At 39.2% G+C, this 21,426-nt stretch overlaps 1 protein-coding gene across 1 annotated transcript in view; it reads left to right on the forward strand.

The window, feature by feature from the left end:
• Positions 1–478: 478 nt before the first annotated feature.
• LOC121318553 (non-muscle caldesmon-like) overlaps positions 479–21,426 on the forward strand; it is an 81,839-nt gene continuing 60,891 nt past the window's right edge. The window contains exon 1 of the mRNA XM_041255339.1: positions 479–842. The gene's annotated coding sequence lies outside the window, so the exon portion shown is untranslated. The remainder of the gene's footprint in view (positions 843–21,426) is intronic.

Genomic DNA, 21,426 nt, shown 5'->3' on the forward strand with positions numbered 1-21,426 from the left:
GCTTTGATCCATACAGTAGCTGATATAAATGGACTGGGCTAAACTGAACAACACACCGGTGGAGATGATGACGCATGCACATGTACGCTTGTCGACTTTAGTTTATCCTGCATTTTAATTTATAATCGAGTGTCTCAGGTAAAGTCATGGATAATGTAATAACACAAAGTCAGCACCATTTGCAATAATTATTCACAAGAAGCTTTTTTTTTTTCTTTTCTCGACTGCCTTGGGGAGAGGGAAGGAGGGAGAAAGAGAGTGAGCGAGAAAGGGACGGAGGTAGGCTATGTGCTGCAGCCCTCCCCTTTGTTTTTTTCCAAGATTAACATTTCATATGATTGTTCCTGACAGAAGATTTACTTCACGAGGCCCTGAAAGGGATAACCAAAAAAGGGCATGTTGCAGAAGGTTTTGGCAGCACGCTCGAATTTTCAGAACTTTTTTAGGTCTTGTTTTTTCCTCTCTCTCTCTTTCTCTTTCTTCCTCTCTCGGCTCGCTAGCGTCTTCCTAAACCTGGCAATTGGCTTGTACCCCGAGCGACACCGAACCTTACTCCGAGAAAAGGCTGCAATTGGCTCGTATTAGATCATTATAATAGGCGACAGACAATACATACCAGTGGCTGCCGATTGTAAACATAGGGGAAATGGGTTTAATGAGAGAAGGGAGGGACTAAGGCAGGCTCGTCGTTTTATTGAATAGGAGAAGCGCTGACTGTATTAAAGACCTCTGCTTGTGTTAGTACTTGGTTGTGTTCGTTTTTCTGTTCAGGTACTTTGGTTGCTGCTTAAAAATAATACAAAAATAATAATACCAGTTTCGAAGTCGTCGGCAATTCTCAGGTAAGAATAACTACTGTACTAACGAGGTTGTTAAGCAGACTTTTAGAATATATATGTGTATATATACTTTTCATTGGGGTGTGTCTAGAATTTTGTAGCAACAGAGAAAATTGGCTGGACTTTTTTTTTTTTTTTTTTTTTTTGTGAATTTTTTAGTGAATTTTGGTACCCATGCTTTCACGAAAGACAAGTTTTTTGTCAAAATCACTACTCTATATATATATATATATATATATATATATATATATATATATATATATATATATAATATATATATATATTATATATATATCAAATCACATAGTACATACGGCATAACTAAGTGCACTGCTACAAAGCCGACTAGTTCATTATGGTCGTGGTATATAGACGTAAACTTTTAAACCCACAGCATTTTTTCTTTCCAGTGGTGGAAAACATCTGGATGACGAAGAATGATATCCTAAACCGCGAGCAATTACTGAATGTTTTCACAATTCATTTTGAAACAAGCAGTATTCAGCTCGGTTGACATCAGCATTATTGCGCGATGTTATCATCATATTCAGTCCTAGTGCGTATTACTAATGGTGATGAACCAGAAAGTCATATAACATATGTGCCATTTTCTCTTCAAAAAAGTTTGCTTTGAATGTAACGCGCGCAGGGGTTGTTTTTTTTCACTTTTTCTTGAAGGGTGCCTCTGATCTTGTTTCCTTGTACCTCCTTACAGATTGACACGTTATTACCTGCTCTATTGTACGACTTGACTTTCAGTAAAATACCAACATCGTGGTGCATGGGCGAGCGTGTGAATGCGTGACGGTGGGGGTGATACTCAGGGCCGGATTGAAGGAAGTGGGGTCCCTACGTTAACCTATATTTTGGGGGCCCTATGCACATTACGGCGAATGGTGTTAATCCTACCCTGCGTTGGGGACGTATGGAACAGGGAGCGGAGCGCGGAGCGGATAATTTTCAGCCCGCTCCTTCACAGCACTGAGAGGAAGCACTGTTTTAGTTTTCTTAAATACATGTTCGGCCATGGAGTGTGCACAACATTTTTTTTTATAAAAGAAGGTGACAAATACAGATGCAGTCACTACTGTATTTTCCATCCTAGCCATTCATTTTCCAGTTTCAAACCAAAATTTGGCACTTTTTATGTTTTGCAGATTTGAGAATTGGATTTTTTAAAATGTATGTGATAGGCGTTGCACTTTATAATTCATTGTGGAGGGAAAAACATATTCTCCCGATTGTGGAGCTGCCATATAAAATGTGACAAACGTCATCAGTGTGTCTACATCTGTCTGCAGTTGTTACAGAGCCTGTATTGTTCTTATACAGTAATAAGGTTATGCCCCAATACAGCACTGTGAACACTGTTCATTTTCTGCTCTCTTAAGGATAGTTCATACACTACAGGGTGGTCCGTCAGCCCAGTTGAGACTCACTCATATGTGTTAATTTGGTGCTTTGAACTTCGTGTGAGATATTTGGATACAAACAAGCCTGGTATAAAGTTCATTTGATACGAATCATATACAAAGTTTGAAATATGTGAGTACATCATACATGACATCGCAGGTACCTGGTAAAAACCTGTTAATTGCAAGGTGATATTTCCTAACTTTTAGTTTGTTTTCAATTCACGCATTTTTTCAGTCCCAATCAGTAATAAAAACTTCATCGAATTGAATTAGATAACATCTGAGCACTTCATGCCGGCTTTTTTCTTTGCTGATCATAGCTGGGCATGAGGCTTGTTAAACTGTGTATCCCTTTATTGCCTTGTACCATATGACAGAAATCACATGTGAGTGATAATAATTAAATCTCACTGTTATTAATGATCATTTTAATTAACATTCAAACATCCGTGGGAACATAGAACACACAATGATGCAATGTGGATCACAGACATAATAAATAAATAAATAAATAAAAACAATCAGTACCACTCCCAGACAGTAAAGTACAAAAGCAGTGAGTGCATAATATAACATCCACTGAGGTTAATGGGTCAGTGGTTTTGTTAGTAAAGTCCAGCAGCTAATGCAGCAGAATTATACAAAAACAATGTTTTCTTTTGCTTTTTTTCCCAAATCTGTTCATAGATCCCTTCTACGGACCAGCAGTAGCATTGCATTCAATAGAACAAAACAATGTAGTTTAGAAAAAAAAAGGCAATAGCTTTTCTGTCCTTTGCTTCTTATTTTTTTTTTGTAGTGAGAGAAACAAACACTATGGACTGAAACCGTTCTTGCTGGCTGCAGACATCCACATTTGAATTTCCTTCAGCCTCCCACATTATACACATTTACCTTTAACCTCCTTTTGTTTTTAAAATTCCAACCCGCAAATAAAAAAGGAACGTGTTTAAAATGTAGTGTGTGGGCCCGTCCGCCCAAATCCAGTTTTTGTAAAATGTCCCAAACAAACGGCAACCTTGCAGGGGGCCCAATTCTGCTAGGGGCCCTATGCTATAGCATAATTTGCTTATAGGTTAATCCGGCCCTGGTGATACTTGCGTGCAGTGTATTGGATTTTACGGTACCAATTTCTTTCCTGTATGTTATCATCTTGCATATCTTGCCTGGACAAGCCTGGCTCTAGCACACGGTACGTAAACCATGTGGGCTATGTGGAAGACTGGCTCTGGGGACCTTCGTTTAAAGCGTCCACTTTGCATCCCGAGTCAGATGCCTATCAGGCTAATGTTCCTGAGACAGAGGAAACTGGCTTTCAGTGCAGCGGGCGGTGCAGGGCAAGCCAAGGCAAAAGATGCTACGCAAGAACTAGTTGAGATACAGAGTTCTTTATCTACCCCACTGTGGAATGCACAGACTGACGCTGCATGTAATTATAAGACACTGTGGGATGTGATAGGGGTCTGATGAGTAGTTTGTTTTTTATTTCATAAATGCTTATGCATTATTTTCCATGCAAGCAATGGTGCTGCATAAGCTATTTATGCATAGCGAGTATGGGCTAAAGGTTGTTGGCTCCCCTTTATCTGAGTAACTGGACTAGTTTGATGTTTGTCTAGTTTGTCTCAACAGTGGCCACTTTAACAAGCCTTCAGATCTGAAGCATCTGTGACCTAAATGACTGTTGAAATGGGTGTGCAACTTTACCCTATATATATATATATATATATATATATATATATATATATATATATATATATATATATATATATACTATATATATATAATATAACTTATAACTTGTGAGTTATTGCTTTATAAGTTCACCTCACTTCCTGCGTTTCAGATAAAAACACCCAGCTGTGCCTTACACTGTCATTCTGTGCTGCACATAGGCAGCCACAGGATGTGGAGTCAGGTGGGGTCCTAGTGGCTGTAACACAGGAACTATCAATCTCGTGGGAGGATAAATGTGCTTGACCTGAGTCAGGGTGAAAATAAAATAGATTAGTGCGAACAATAAGGCTTCCGTGTAAAAGTTTACCACGGCAACGCTGCACTGATACTGCAGTGGCAATGCAATGGTTCTGTAATGTACTAAGAGGCAGTGGTAGCACAAGGGCAGCTACAATAGTACTATAGGGTATATTTGCAGAAATTAAATAGTCTATTTCCACACTGTTATATTTCACCTCTGCATAAAATCCAATACCGACCCACTTAAGTTTTTTAAGGAAAGTGTGAACGTTACAAATGGATTGAAAGGAGGACAAAATGGCTTTAACATTAGCACAATTGCACCCGTTAGAAGTTGATTTCTGCAAATGTACCCTGTGGTGGTTCCATTAAAGGTGAAACAACTGGTTAGACTCTATTCATTTTTAATTGGAATAAAAAGCTTTGCATTTAAATAAAAAAAAAAAAAAGTAAATGATAAAGAAGTCAACTTTTAATGACGTGGTAAAGCAGATGTTTTGAAATCAATTTCCTTCTACTGTCGAAGATCTTCTGCAGTACTCTGGGATATGCAAACCCCAGAGAAGAAAGGCTGTTATTGCTTGATACTTGATAGCTTTCTGTGGAATCTGATCTGATAAGAGAAACATGTTGAGGGGGAAAAAATGACTAGAATGCCCTGAATGCATAGGCCTTATAAGGAGCAGCCTAGAGCTGGTGATGGGAGACTGGCCTGAGCTGAGGAATGCAGAGCAGCTTCCAGGGTGGGCTCAGGCATCTGGAAGCTAACCCTGCACTCATAATGAACACAGGCGTTGGGCGCAATGCTAGGGAGAGTACAGGACCAGCTTTCGGATCGATTTATAGCACTGTGGACAGTAGCTGGTAATATCAACAGCGATTATGCTTTGGCACGCGTGTTCTTTTTGCATACCTTTGCTTTCCAGTAAAAGGAAGCAAGCCAGTGGTTTTGAAAGGAGATATTGACCCTTTAAGGTACAAGGGACATGTGTATGTGTCTCACAAGTTAAAATTATGCTAACTTTCTTATTCTGGCATTGAGGTGCCACGAAACAGAGTTTCAGATTTACTGACAGGTTAGATCCGGTCGTCCAAATTGTCAGTTTCCTCTTTGTAATACTTGAGTTGCTCAAATGTATTTTAAGAAGAAGTCGTTTGACCAACAAGGGCTCAGTTCCTTGTGTCTCTTAAGGGACTAAAGATACCAGCAGAGCTGCAACTCTTAATCCATTATTTGATTATTGATCACCATTAATTTTACTTTGCCTCTGTTAAACATTCATTAATCAATTAGTCAATAGACTGTATTCTGTATAAAGCAATACATTTAATAGGGAGTATAGTATGTACAGCATACACTCCAAAAACATATATAACATTTCTGGGTATCTGGAGTCCAACTATCTGACTATCTCTCTGTCTATCTGTCTGTCTGTTTGTCTGACTGTCTGGCTGTCTTTCTGTTTGTCATTTTAGTACCTTCTTTAGCACAAATTATTGAGTGTATGGAGTCTGTCTATCCGCTGTAAGGTATGTCAGACTGTTAAATATCTCGAGAACAGCTTGTCTTATTGTGATGCAACTTGGTAAGAATTCGTTAGCTCAAGTTCTGGGGCGTCTCATAATCTGGGGGTTTCTGGAAGCTGTCTGTCTGTCTATCTGTCTGTCTCTCTATCTGTATGTCACACTTCTATCTTTCATTCTAGCATTATGCCACCCAGCATGTGTTGCAGTTATAGCGACAGCACTGCTCTGGTGCGGATCAGGAAGACATTCCACAAGAGTGGAGTCACAGAAACGCAAACCCGTGATTGCATTTATGTAGGTCCTGTCAAATATGCAAGAAGCAGGTCTCTGATGTTTTCATACAATATAAAATGTAATCATTTCCCTGGTAATTTTTTTTTTTTTTACATTGAAGCCTACCCCAGAGGACCAGAAACAAGGTCAAAACTCAGAAGCATTTTGTGTCAAGGCGGTTTAACAGACAGTTCTGGTGCTGTGGTGCCAGGTTGTTGCCAAATTATTGGGTTTTAAATTCCTTAAATGGAAGATCTGGATGTCAGGCTCCTTGCAGAGGGATGAATGCAGTTATCTTACTGGGACTAGGTCCACATCTAAGGGTTAGGAATTCAGGAAAACATGGAATTAACTGTGTTGTTACGCTATAAGGATGAGACCAGACCATGTTAAAAAATTTAACAATGCTTACCATTTATTAGTTCCAGATACCCACATTACATTCTACATTGAACGTTATTGTTTAGATACAATACATGTCACTAGTATTAATAGAGATAGGCAGTTGATCAGATTACCTGAACTCCTGGAGAGAGCCCTCAAATTCACAGATGGCCCACAATGATCCTTGAGGTATTAGAGGTTTATCTGTCTTTGTCGCCTCTATGCCTGGTATTTATACTATAGTAGGTTCAGTAGGTTCTTACTAATTATCGATAGAATTTAGCCATTCAACTGTTACTCTTTTCAAGTGCAACCAACCACTAACTACTCTTTTAAGGTTACTGTGGTTAATTGTTTACCATATTTTCCTTTCCCATACATTTCTGCACATGCCTTATCTCTCCAATCATTTTAAACCTAAGTTAGCAGCTCTGCTTATGTCAAAGTCAACCCTAACCCTAACCCTCAACATTACTCATACATTTTACCCTCCTATAATTACCAATACATTTTACTTTGCACACATTGTGTTGTGAAACAAGACATACAGTCATCTGAGGACTAAAGAGAGATACTGAAGGTATTCATCAAGAGAAAGAGCGAGAGAGAGGATGAGGATGTTCTTATGATATGTTATAGGGATGTACATTATAAAGTGCTACCAAGACTGGAACTGCAATACAGTTTATGCTAGATCAAATGGTCTTCAATGACAATGCTGCGCCAATACTGCAGTGGCAATGCAAGGGTTCTGTAATGTACTAAGAGGCAGTGGTAGCACAAGGGCAGTTACAATGGGGCGAGGCTGCCCTCAGTGGAACTGTACTGTTGTGGGAACATTTTGACATTCCAATCTTATGAACCCATACATATAATTTAGTAATCGGAACAGACATTAAGTGAGACAGGGAGAGAACGTATCCATACCAACTACAGAACACACGTATTCTTCATTCTAGAGCCACCTGGTCAACTACAATGAGATATGCTGTGGCTTTTGTATCATGATACAAACAATCCATACCTGTACTACAATACGATATGCCATGTAAAGAAATAATCACGATTCATCGGTACACATTGAACCGTTACAGCCCTAGTTAATTGCACACCCAGTATTATATTATTAGAATGTGAATCTCCCTACTTGCCAAGTAATAGTTTTGAAAGGCATTTCCTCGCTTTTGAGACACACCAGGGAGATGCAGTTTTTGGTTGTCAGTCAGTTCAGTTTGCAGCAGCCAATGACTGGAATGAGTTTCAACAAAAGTTCAAATGTGAACGGTCCATATCTGAAGTTGCTTTTAGCTGTAGGGTCAACTCATTGCTGACTGCCACCTGTATCTGCTGAGTTTTATAATAATAATCTTTTTATAGGAGACCATCATCACATATTGCTTTACAAGATACAAGACTAGGGTGTGTGAACTATGCATCAGTTGCAGAATCACTTACAAGAACCTGTCACCTGAAAGAGTGAACACAAGGAGGTTAAGTGACTTACTCAAGGTCACACAATGAGTCAGCAGCCAAGCTGGGATTTGAACCGGGAACCTCGTGGTTACAACGCTGTTTCTTTAACCACTAGACCACACAGCCTCCAATATGTGTTTTTTGTACTCCTTATTTTTTGAGTTTGATATTGTTTGCTGTGGTGCTGTGAGCCTCTTGCCAGGTCGTCATTGGAAATGAGAATTTGTTCTCAGTTCATGCATCTGGATAAAGGTTATGATTGATTTATTGATTGAGGAATGTTCTTGTGAAAGATTTGCACAGGATCGTTTGCTACAAGTTTCTATTTTCAAGTCCAACCCAGCACAGTCAATGGCACAATTATTAAACATAATTACTTCAGCAAATGGATTACATCTGGGCAGTTTCATGTTTTTTTTGCACTACCTGTCTCACACAGCAGATCGCTTGCTTGGGTTCGCGTGAGCTGATCACAGGGAAGAAATACAAAAGCACATGGCTGTAGTTTAACTAGTGATTTTATTGTGCAAGTCAAATAAATACACAGGCATATTATCTTTCTGCTTCCTTTCATTTGAGCTCTTCTGCCTTTCTTTCATCCCGCTGTTAAGTGATGTGCATTTTTATGGATGCTAAATATTTCCAGCCATATGTCAGTTATTAATTTACTTGTAAGTCACCTTCAAATCATTAACAGACTAATACAAGCGTGGGCTTGGGTTTAGTGTTATAAACATTTCTAATGCTGCTGTTGAAGTTTCATGTCGTTTCTGGAAAGATTGTTTTTAACAAATGGTATTAGACTGTACTATACAGTTGCCTTCTGCTTTAACCTCTTTGACAGAGACTGTCACTAGGTTTACATTTTAATTGTGGTGCCGCTGCATTTAGCTGCGTCATTGCACGCAATCATCATAGTCTTTGTTGTAAAGATAGCCACACCGTTCGGTCAAACTCCACACCGCACTCTGCACTCATTTCAATGACACTCTCATCCCCTCCAGATACCCCAGCATTATAACAACGATTTTCAGCCCCCGTGCTGTTTGTTTAAAGAGCCCTTATTTATTTGCTCTAGCGTTCAGCTATCTAATCAAAAGCATACCCATAACCTCCGAGGCTGTGGCGGGCTTCAGGAATGTATACGAGGACGGCCGTTCCCATAAATGGTGTCAGGGCGGAACCGCAGAGCATTCGACGACAATGATTCTCATTAAGTTAACGGATAGTTCAATTTGCTGATCAAAAGCCTAAAATGGTTGGAAATTTACCTCCTTGGGGGCCCCCGCCCAGGGAGAGGGAGAGGGAGGAGGAGGGAGTAAGTGGATTCACCTCTGACTGGATTATTAATAATAATAATAATAATAATAATAATAATAATAATAATAATTATTATTATTATATTATTATTATTATTATTATTATTATTATTATTATTATTATTATTATTATTATTATAACATAGTCTGGCTTTAAACGATCATTTAATCTTACTATGCATTATACAAGTAGCTCATCACTTAGACGCATATCATATCGTGACTGTCGTTACACTCCTAGTACGTAGGAGTACTTGGCAATACCGCAGTGCTCTGTCATTTTGAGGGCTGGAAGAAGTCCATTTTCTGCAATGGTTATCATCTTTTACACATTTCACACACCTGCCTTGACTGGTGGAGTTGGACACTGTTCAGATGCAGCTGCACCGCTCTTGAAGAACTCACGTGAGTTTCCTGTCTGTGGATTCATTGGCGATGCTCCCTTCTCATCCCATTCCTTCAGTATTAGGCAGTCTCACACCTGGAACTGGGAAGGAGGGAGCGTTTTTGTGGGATTAGCATTGCTTGGTAATGGAACATGGAACTCACATTTTATTAAACGCCCGTGACTTGTTCTGATGCAGGTAGCAGTCCCTGTTCACTCTGTCGAACGAGTGAGAAAATGAAACCGAATGAATAAACTTTAAAACTGATGTTTCAGAAAATAAATCAAAGCTGTCTAGTCGCTTGTAAAAAGCATTGAATACTGCAAATAAAAGATGTTTCATGAAAAAAGAATGTAAAATATGTTTAGCTCACTGAAACTAAAAACAACTGACTATACCGTACCAAATGAAATTTTAAAATAACTAAATATAAGACACAGAGGTCTGTTCAAGTCTTAATGTATTGATGGTTTATACTATACTGCCATCAGTTTTCTGAATCAGACTGCTGAAGAAAAGCTCCCCAGATCAGAGATTGCAGTTCCCTGCTTTTGATCTTCTGCCTCAGTATAACTCACTTTTTTCTGCAACATCACACAAAATCAAAATGTAAATCGACTTGGAAGAAGTCAGACTAGGAGGCTGGACTCTGTTTCAAGCAAATGTATTTACAACTACCGCCAAACCTTTAACATCACCTACAATTTTAGGATTGAGACATGATTTAAAAATATATACAGACATAGTTTAGATCTTCAATTTAACATCGTGTAAGCTAAGAAACTACAAAATGCTTTCGAAAAAGTCTACCGGAAGCCATAATAGTAGTATAGTATTTTATGTTTGATATTGAAATGGCACTACAAAGCGGTATGCAAATCAATATCTTAACATAACATAATTCAGCAGGTTTCATTTGACTTCATGAAGCAAAATGAGTTCATTTTATAGGATGACGCAAAACTTTTGGCCACAGCTGTATGTTGAAAGCTCTTGTCAGTGGTACAAGCAGTAACATGTCAAAGGCTCTGGGAAAGTTACATGGCATACAGCGGAGCTCACTGAGCCTTGTTTGCTTCAAAAGACACCAATTAAACAGAAATGGTGTCAGTGATATCGGCTGTGAGGTTGCTTTTGAAACCATGTGAACAATTTCATTGGACAGTGACATTTCTACCTGGGAGTGTTGTGGCCAGTTTGAAAGCTCAAATATCCTATCCTTTGATATATATATATATATATATATATATATATATATATATATATATATATATATATATATATATATATATATATATACAGTAGTAGCACAGCAGGGAGGGGGTTAGTATCCTCCTTGTTAATTATTTTATTGTTAATTATCACCTGCGTCTGGCTGTCATTGTAAATTAGAGTAAATTAGAGGTGCAGGGTATTTAAGGAGAGCAACCAGTCTCTGTGTGAAGCCGTTTATGCCAGGTAAAATGGCTTAGTCGTCCTGTTGGCTAGTCAAGGACCTGCATAAATGTTCAGTAAGGGCTCCGAAGTAGCTGGGTATTTTGTTTAGTTTAGTTTATTTTTTATTAATTAAAGTGCACGCTCAATTATAGAGGCAAACGAACCACCGTGAGTGCGGTCGTGTTACAATATGTATATGTAATTAGAAACCTGTCATGCAACCTTGTTTATGATATATTTTGCCAAAACTAGAATCTGTAGGAGACAGGTACAGCATTGTGTAAAACAATACAGAATCACCTCTCAAACATAAGTAATAAAAAAATCAATGAACCAAAAAATGACCTACAATTTGTAGTTTTAGAAGAAATAAAATTAGATAACGTACAATATAGAAGAATAAAGGAAAATAAATGGATAAATACTCAATACCACGCTGCCTGAAGATTTTAAATAGAAATAGAAAGGAATAGTTAATTGTTACATCATTAGCTATTGTGGTAAATGACATCACAAACACATTCATAGATTTAAATAGAAATAATCGAGTGTAGTTAACCATGTCATCAAAAGCCTGAAGTACCTCCACTGTTTGTTTGTCAAAGGACTGTTTGTTTGAACAGTTTGTGTAACTTGATCGATAATATATATATATATATATATATATATATATATATATATATATATATATATATATATATATATATATATTATATATATATACATCTATCTTTTGTAAAAAGGACAACAATATCTTAGATAGAAAACATATTTCCTGTTTGTTTTTATACCACCGGTGCCAGGATGTCACTTTTCCACTTCAGTGGAGGCTGTAAAATAAACATCCCTGTGCTTACTGATTACAAGGCAGTGGGTTTCAACGAGTATGAGGCCCTTTGTTTAATGCAGTGTTCATGATCCTGATGTAAAGGGACTGATCGTGTTCCACATCGGCCCTGGAGGACTGAGCCACGCTCCTTGTTCATGAACTTATTAACAAGCTCAGGTCACGGGACTGAAGGGAAAGTGGGATTCCACTGTTGTGAAAACAGGGAATTGGAAACTCCTATTCTGTAATACATATATATACTGGGAATGCATACTGATGTACTGGGAATTTTACAGTCATGTAAATGCACTAATAACTACAGGAATGGAGCGATGAAACAAACCCCCCAGTCCCATATAAATTAGGAAATAAAAAATATTCCTGTTTCATAGTTTCCAAACATTTTTTGTTTATGTTTTCACTGCAGAATTGTACCACGTTAAATTTCCTATCTCTGCATCTATTTTACAATGCATATATGTTTTTTTTTTTAATTGTTTTGTAGGGCAACTTCTCCAACTCCATAGAGTTCACGCAAACATAATTGAGGAAAGGGGGTATCTATAAAACTGAAAAACTACAGGAAAAGGATCATTTGCATTTGTTTATAAGAAATTTATAATGACATCAAATGAAAGATAAAAACAGATATATTCAGCTCCCAAAAGTTACTGAAAGAGATCTATAGTTACCACATCATTTCCATAATAATTGGATTTTACAGGCAGGGAGAGAGGCAGGCAGGCAGGGAGGGAGGGAGGGAGGGAGGGATGGAAGCAGTCAGGCAGGGAGGCCAGAAGGACCTGAAATATATACAAACTCAGGTCTTTTAACTTCCAGCCCTGCGGTATGAAAAAAGAGGCCAGGGAGGAATGATTACATTCATTGTTAATTTGCTTGTGCAAGTTACCTGTGCATTTCCACAATGTAAGATGGTGATGCTAAAAAAGATCCAGTTGGTATGGATTTGAATGTATTGAAATCCAAGTGCTTTACGGATTGCTCTGTATTCCACCACAGAAGCACAGAAATGTTACCTTGACCCTCCCTCTATTTGTTCAACCTTGTCTATTACCAGATGAGTGGATTATACACAATTATATCCCTAATTGTCAGTTAACGGTTTATCTTTTTGAATGTTAGAGGTTGTTTGTTTTGCATGAGAAAGCCGCAACCATAGTTTAAACACTGCCACAATATTTTTGAAGGTATATTTGCAGTTTCCCCATGGTTTTCACATAGCTATACCATGTATTTATCATAATTTACCGTGGTTTTCCATGTTTATTAATAGGCTTTCCATGCCTTGCTATTCTTTACAATGTTTCCCTATGCTTTACCATGCTTTCCCTGTGCTTTATTCCACTTTGCTATGCTTTTACTGTGGGATGCTTTTATAGGGCAAGCCCCAGTGTTTTGGGCGAGTGTGTGCACTCTTACAGCAGAGTTGCACAGCTTGCAAACCCCTCCCTTCCTGCCTGTGTGAACCCAGCTGAAGGGTCTGAGCTGTGCTGTTATCTCAGTGTTGGGTGTAAGGGTGCAGCACCAGCACAGTGAGCTTCAGCTTGGGAATCGTTCTGCTTCAGTGCCACCTCTGCTCCTCATTCCCTTTTGTCTGCAGAGCGGGCCCTTGGACAGGCACCAGGGAGGAGGAGGAGGCTGAAACTTTGCTGAGGAACCTGTGTAAGGATTTATGAGCTGTTTCAGAGCTTTGTAATCTGACAGCAAAGCGCAGGTTTCCCAGACTCTGCTTTTCAATGTAACTCCAAACACATTCTCTCAGAAAAGCCCTGATAGACACACTGTACTTGGCTTCAATTTGGAAGGTTGGTTTTATTATAATTATTGTTTTAATTTTATCAAATTGTGATGTGTTAGGGATACTTTACATCATATGTATTTTCCTAAGACAGTAGTAATATCTAATGTAATCGATTTCAGGGGACCATCGGATATGTGAAAATATCGTATCTCCGCAGGAGTCGTTAAACTACATTTCAGTTGCTTTATAACATCAAGGCATTATAAATGAACACTGTCGGTATATTGGTGTGTCTAAAACACCAAAGTACAGTATGGTACTACCTGCATACTAAACAAAGAAAATCAGTGAAAATCATTGCAAAACCAAGCAGTGCAATACATTGTTTGGCAATTTACAAAAGAGACTTTCTCAGTCCATGCTTTTCAGCAGCAATACCCTGGCTTTTGTATGCAACTGAATGCATTCTGTCCTGCTAAGAGCTGAATTTCCTGTTTCAGACCCATAATAAAATGTGCATTGATCAGTTTCCATCAGTAGTGTTCAGTTGGTAGCAGCTTGTGTAAATGACACTTTTAATAGAGGGGATCCTAGCTTACAGGATCGGATGGGACAGGTTCGACTGTAGTTAATTTCTTACCTGTTAATTATCCTGCTCTTTTTGCGTTCTCTGTCATTCTTTAGTGGTGTTTTAATGAATCATTGGTTACCATGCTTACTAACTGTTCCAACAAAAACCTCCTTTGGAAATTTGAACAAGAATAAAAAAAAATAATTTTAATAGAAAACAAGTTGCTTGTGAGAGTTTTCACCTTTAAAGTGTTTATAGCTAAGGCCCTGTGAAAATCGCTGACATTTTCTTTAAAATTCACAGCAGTGTCACGGGTAAAGTATTGGATTTCGCGGAATGTGCACAGAACTCTTTTATAAATTATGTGTACAGATTTTTTTTTTTAAACATCAAATATAGAGATAAATGCACTGACATCATCAAACGTCAAAGTTTTTCAAGTATCAACATCAAAGCTTTTCAAGCACTTTACAATAGCTTGTGAAACGGTGTAGGTACGGTGTAGGTAAAGTGTATCTGCAAGAACAGCTTTCAGTTCTAATAAGTCAGATGCATGTTCACCATTTAGGTCTTGCAAAACAAATACAATGTGTAACACATACTGATAATGGGCATCAGTGGACTCGTCAGTGACCACATCGACCATCTCCTGCTTGTGATACTCGACAACTTTAGATAAGTATTCATGTGTCAGCTGGGCTGATGAAGGGTTCGCTCTACCGTTTACTACACTCAGTCTGAAGAATTTATGTAACTTTTGGTTGTCCAATTTTTTGAGAGGAATATTTGCTCAAACAAACACCTCTTTCAGGTCAAAAGTTAATGTGTTTCGTGCGTCACGGTTTTCAGTATAACATGAAAGTCACCATTTTTTGTTTCTTTTTGTGCTTTATGTGATCTTGCAGACACATTTTTAGCATTTTTAGGCATCAATTTTCTTGTTTACAGTGTGTAGTATTTTAATTTCATATAGATTGCATATAGTCACATGACATAATCACTGCACAGCACTGTCAGCATGGCGTATAGTACATGCAGGCACACAGCAGAGCTGTACAGTTTCGTTAATGTGATTTTTTTTTGTATGAAATACAATAGTAATTATAAAACAATGTATTATTATTAAGAATATTGTAAAAATCGCAGTATTCAAAATCATTTCATAAATCTTAGCTGTCATGCACTTGTATTCACTATATACAGTAGGTTTCATGTGCGCAGTTTTGAAATAAATACATGTAATAGCAAACATATATTTCCATTTTAAAACATGATATCTGGTACTACACTAGGTTCAAGAAATGTCTCAGTTTTCTTGCCTTGCTCTCCAGGAGTGTTACTGCTTTACTTCGTAGGTCATACCACCCCAGCAGTGTCTTAGGGGTTAAAGCATCTTACTGGCTGCAGTCATTAGTGGAAGCAGCTGATTGATTACTAACAGGAAAAAAGGCCCGGAGAGATGAAATGACCCAGGACAGCACCTGAAAGCATGGGTTGCAGACAGAAATTTCTTTCAGTGTAGTACCAAATATCAGCTTCTAAAATGAAAATACATTTTTGCTAAAATATGTGTTTCTTTCAAAACTGCACATTTGAGATGGGCATTAAAGTGCATGGAGGGTAAAATGTATGGAACTATTGTGTTACAGTCATGGAGCATGATAGTGGGACACTGCCCCTTTAACTGACAGCCCTGTAATTTGACTCTGGTGGTTGTTTCAGTTTGATGCGGTTCACGGACACATGGATTGAATCAGTTTCAATAGCTGGGGACGAGCGTTCTCATTTAGTCTTTCTTACAAACTTTCCTTGCTCAAGACGATACAGGACCTTCATTAAGCGGTGTAAGCCTCCCCACACCTGGTTTCTGTCTCTAACGCTGTATTAAATGATTTAATGAATCACAATGGGCTTGATTTTCAAAGCTACAGCTCTGGCCAGAGTTTTTGCATCCCCTAGAATTTTAGGATTGAGACATAGTTTAAAAAAAACCAAAACTGTATGAACATCATTTGGATCTTTTATTTAATATTGTGTAATCAAAGAAACTCCAAAATGATATTGCAAAAGTCTACCGGAAGCCTTAATAGTAATGCAATACAGTAGAAGCCCGGTCATCAGAACAGCCTGGGGGACATAGAAGTCGTTTGTATGAATGACCATTCGGGTCAATGCAAATTCACAAAATAAACAGCAGTACATGTACATACATTGAGTGTACAAAACAGTAGGAACATCTGCTGTTTCCATGAAGTAGACTGACGAGGTGAATCCAGGTGAAAGCTATGATCCCTTATTGATGTAACCTGTTAAATCCACTTCAGTGTAGATGAAGGGGAGACAGGTTAAAGAAGGATTTTTAAGCCTTGACACAATTGAGACGTGTATGTTAGCCACTCAGGGGGTAAATGCGCAAGACAAAAGATTTAACTGCCTTTGAACGGGGTATGGTAGTAGGTGCCAGGCGCGCCGGTTTGAGTGTGTCAAGAACTGCAACGCTGCTGGGTTTTTTACTCTCAACAGTTTCCTGTGTGTATCAGGCCAGTGGCCGAAAACGGCTCATTGATGAAAGAGGCCAAAGGAGGCTGACTTGAATTGTGCAGAGCAACAGACGGGCTACAGTTACTCAACTGAAAGTCCAGTACAGCGTTGGTGCCGAAAGACCCATAAACGAATGCACAACTCATCGTACCTTGACACGAATGGGGTATAGCAGCCGATGACCTAACAGAGAGCCACTTCTTTCAGCAAAACACAAGAAACTGTGGTTGCATTGGGCTAAGGAACAAAAACACTGGACACTTGAGGATCGGAAAAACATTGCCTGGTCTGATGAATCCCGGTTCCTGCTGTTTCATGCTGATGGAGGACAGGATATGGAGAAATCCACATGAGTACATGCATCTATCATGCCGCATGTCAACATTGTAGGCTGGTGGTGTTGGTGTGATGGTGTGGGGTGTTTTCATGGCACACATTGGGCCCCGTGATAAAAGTGGAGCAACGTTTGAATGCCACAGGGTATCAGAACATCATTGCCAATCAGGTGCATCCCTTCATGGCAGCAGTGTATTCATCTGCTAATGGATTTTTTCAGCAGGATAATGCCCCATGCCACAAGGCTAGGACTGTCCAGGAATGGTTCCACAAACATGACAGTGAATTCAGCTTACTGCAGTGGCCTACCCAGACACCAGATCTCAATCCAATTGAGCATCTGTGGGATGAGATGGAACGAGGTATTCGGAGTAGAGAGCCCCTACCAGCCAGCTTGACACGTCTGTGGGAAGCATTGGAGTCAACATGGGCCAGCATCCCTGTGGAACGCTTTCGACACCTTGCAGAGTCCATGCCCCGACGAATTGAGGCTGTTCTGAGGGCAAAAGGGAGTGCAACTCAATATTAGGAAGGTGTTCCTAATGTTTTGTACACTCAGTGTATATTGTACTGTAAAGGTTTATTTAAACAATAGAATTCGTATAGAACAATAGAATTTTTGTTGTTGCAGTTTTTGTGTCAGTAATTGTTGACTTTCCCACACATAGCAAGTTGAACATTGTGTTCAGCTTTTTCAGAACATTCAGTATTTTTTCAGCTAGTCCTTTTTTCATTTGTCAGCCGTTTTGTAAGGGACACGCTTGCAGTGCGGTTAATAAGGCGATTCGGATCAAAGGGGTTCAAAGTAACGGGCTTCTACTATATTTCATGTTAGATTTCAAAATGACACTTCATTTTTTGTCAGTTTGAGATGGAAAACTACAAAGCATATGTAATTCAATATGTTAAGGTAACATTATTCAGCAGGTTTCATTCGACTTTATGAAGCAAAATAATTCTACTGCTTTATTGAGGCCTTATTGGTGCTAACCATGGTTATCAACACGCTTTGATTTCCTCTTATTAGCTCAAGCGCCTCAATAAATGCTTCCCATAGTAAAAGCATAGCAAAGTGATATAAAGCAATAACAGTGAAAGCATAGGGAAGCATTGTAAAGCACTGAGAGGTATTGTAAAACATATTAAAAAAAAACAATCCATGATAAACTGACTCTTATATAAGTTTCCCATAATAAAAGTATAGCAAAGTGTAATATATGTGAAAGGATGCTTAAGCATAGGGAAGCAGTGTAACTGAGGTTTGGTAAAGCATATTAATTAACAAGGCAAACCTGAGTAAACTATGGTAAATCCATAAGATAACCATGGGAAAGGCATAGTATAACTGCAAAACGTTTTATAAGTTCAATAACTGACCCCCATTTTATTGGGAAGACAATTGTTTGGTTCTTGGGATACCTTTTTTTTTTTTTTTTTTTTTTTAAAGATTATTATACTGATATTCCTGGGTCCTGTCTTCCTAACATAGCAGAAATCCCAAAACAATCACCCTGCCCCATGCTGCTGCTCCCCTTCCTCACTTTAATACACAGCCCAAACGAGTCATTTCTTCCCTCGACCCAGCAAACAGCCTCCGGGACACAGCCCAAACGAGTCATCGCTTCCCTCGACCCAGCAAACAGCCTTCAATACACAACCCAAACGAGTCATCGCTTCCCTCGACCCAGCAAACAGCATCCGGGACACAGCCCAAATGAGTCATCGCTTCCCTCGACCCAGCAAACAGCCTTCAATACACAACCCAAACGAGTCATCGCTTCCCTCGACCCAGCAAACAGCATCTGGGACACAGCCCAAACGAGTCATCGCTTCCCTCGACCCAGCAAACAGCCTTCAATACACAACCCAAATGAGTCATTGCTTCCCTCGACCCAGCAAACAGCATCAGGAACACAGCCCAAACGAGTCATCGCTTCCCTCGACCCAGCAGACAGCCTTCAATACACAACCCAAACGAGTCATTGCTTCCCTCGACCCAGCAAACAGCATCAGGAACACAGCCCAAACGAATCATTGCTTCCCTCGACCCAGCAAACAGCCTCCAGGACACAACCCAAACGAGTCATTGCTTCCCTCGACCCAGCAAACAGCATCAGGAACACAGCCCAAATGAGTCATCGCTTCCCTTGACCCAGCAAACAGCCTTCAGGCCGTCTTCCACAAAGTGTTGTTTGTATCTTTCCATCTCAGCTGTTTATCTGCCGGCTGAAAATGTGTTAAGTGGATAAGTCAGACACCAGTACTCCCCTACATAGGCTTTCCCTGATCAGAAACAGAAACACATGGAAAATTACCTCATTTATAAAGTGGAAATTTTTAAAATTTATTTCTGGGATACTTCTTGGATATTATTCAAGTATCCCACAGAGTTCTCAGTCGGTATATGTAATGGAAGCCATGCCTGCACATTGACTGTTCGGGACCTGCAGGAGTTTCTGCTCTGTGCCTATATAAGGCAACAGAGGAAATGAAAGGGAGGCTGCAGGGATGTGGCACAGCAGTACTGTACATCGCCCTTGTTTAGTAGCAGAGTGCATGTACAGTACAATAGCGGCTGACGGATAATGTATCAGATTGTCTCACCAACTCTTCCCTAGAGCAATCAATTAGATTTTGGTCAAGAGAGAGTGTGAGTCATGGCAGAACAATGAGGGTTATTACTAACGAGTGGCAAAACTGTTAGAAAGTCAGAATTAGGCTGATGTTTTTGGCTTACTCAGCTTTGGAGTGGAGAAGTCTATTGGATGCCAGAAATTTGGCTATGTGGAGTAAATCACATGGAGAATAGCCCAATAGCACTTAATTTTTAATTTTTTTTTTTTTTTTACCAGAGTACATTTTCATGGTAATTTTGCATTTTTTCCCATGTTTTCTCCAGGGTTATACGATACATGTTTTTTATGTGCTTTACCATACATCTCTGAGCTTTACCCATGCTTTTAATGTGGTTTATTGGGGTCTGTGAGGGATAGGAAAACAAATTATTTTTAACAAATAATAACAATATACAGACAAACTTTTGGCTGCCTTTGGAAGCAGCCCACTGGAGCTCCTTCCTCTGCCCTCGCCTCTACATCAGGGTTAGGCAGCCCTGGTCCTGGAGTGCCACAGACACTTGTAGTTTTTGTTTTACCCAAGCCCCTTAATAAATTATTGCTTAATTGGTTAGAATTACCATGTGTTCCACATATTTAGCAATTGATTATTAAGAGATACCTACAAAACCTGCAGGATTGTGACACACCAGGGTTGCCTACCCCTGCTCTACATGACTGAACAGACAGGCTAGTGGCAGCCTTTTATACACCTCTGCGTCAGTTAAAACACATTTAATAATTCATTCATTGATATACACACATTTAACAAAGACACTATTAAATATTTATCCCAAAAATCAGGGGTGCCCAAAGTTGGCCCTTCAACCTGGTTTTCGTTCCAACCCTGTTTGAAATTGTTTAATTGAACCAATTAAACCTCCACCCAGACTTAATTATATAATTTTACTTGTTAAACCTGGTTTGGAGTGTCCTTCCAGGACCGTGATCGGTCACCACTGCCAAACATAAACAAATAAGAAAATAAAGATAATACTGCTATTTATGTAGTTGAATAGGGCAATTGAAAACCATTACCGGTACAACATAAGTAAAAACACAAAATACATGAAAATAAATAAACACTGTTTCCATGCGAGGGGTATTCACCCTGTCACAGGTCCCCCTGAACAAGACAATCAGTCCATTGTGAAATGCAGCAGCAATCCACTCGTCACTTGATTGGTCAGTGTTGTGAGGTAGTTCCACACAATCCACTCTGGCACGCTTTGGGGAAAGGTCAGAAAAAAATCAAGGGTCAGTTTGGATTGGCAGCTAATGCAGGTCGGCTAAATTACCATGGAAACACAGTATCAGGGGCAGCAGGGTTTTGAACCTGGGTAGAGTGGTGCATGGAAACTAGCTACTAGGAGTGGCCTAGTTCAGTGCAAAGATCAATGCAGATAGCTTCGAGACTAGCAGAGTGTCTTGTAACTTGAGAAATGTGTCTCACACAGGAGGGTATCCTGACCTACTTCTGTTGAACAAAGGAACACATCTCTGAGATGTGCACTGCAGTTAGAGGCTGGGGCTACCCTACTTAGAGCTGGGATTGACATCAATAAAAACAGTTTGAGCAGCAAAAAAAATATTGTAGCCTTTTGAAAAACAGCATACTTTCTTTTATAATGAAACCCCGGACATTCTCTACAAAAACATTTGTTTTAGTTTTTGGTTTGTTGCCTGTATTACCCAACTCATACCAATATCAGGGTCTGCTATATATTATAAACACATTTCAG

Source organism: Polyodon spathula, chromosome 7, assembly GCF_017654505.1.
Source record: "Polyodon spathula isolate WHYD16114869_AA chromosome 7, ASM1765450v1, whole genome shotgun sequence".
Lineage (NCBI taxonomy): Eukaryota > Metazoa > Chordata > Actinopteri > Acipenseriformes > Polyodontidae > Polyodon > Polyodon spathula.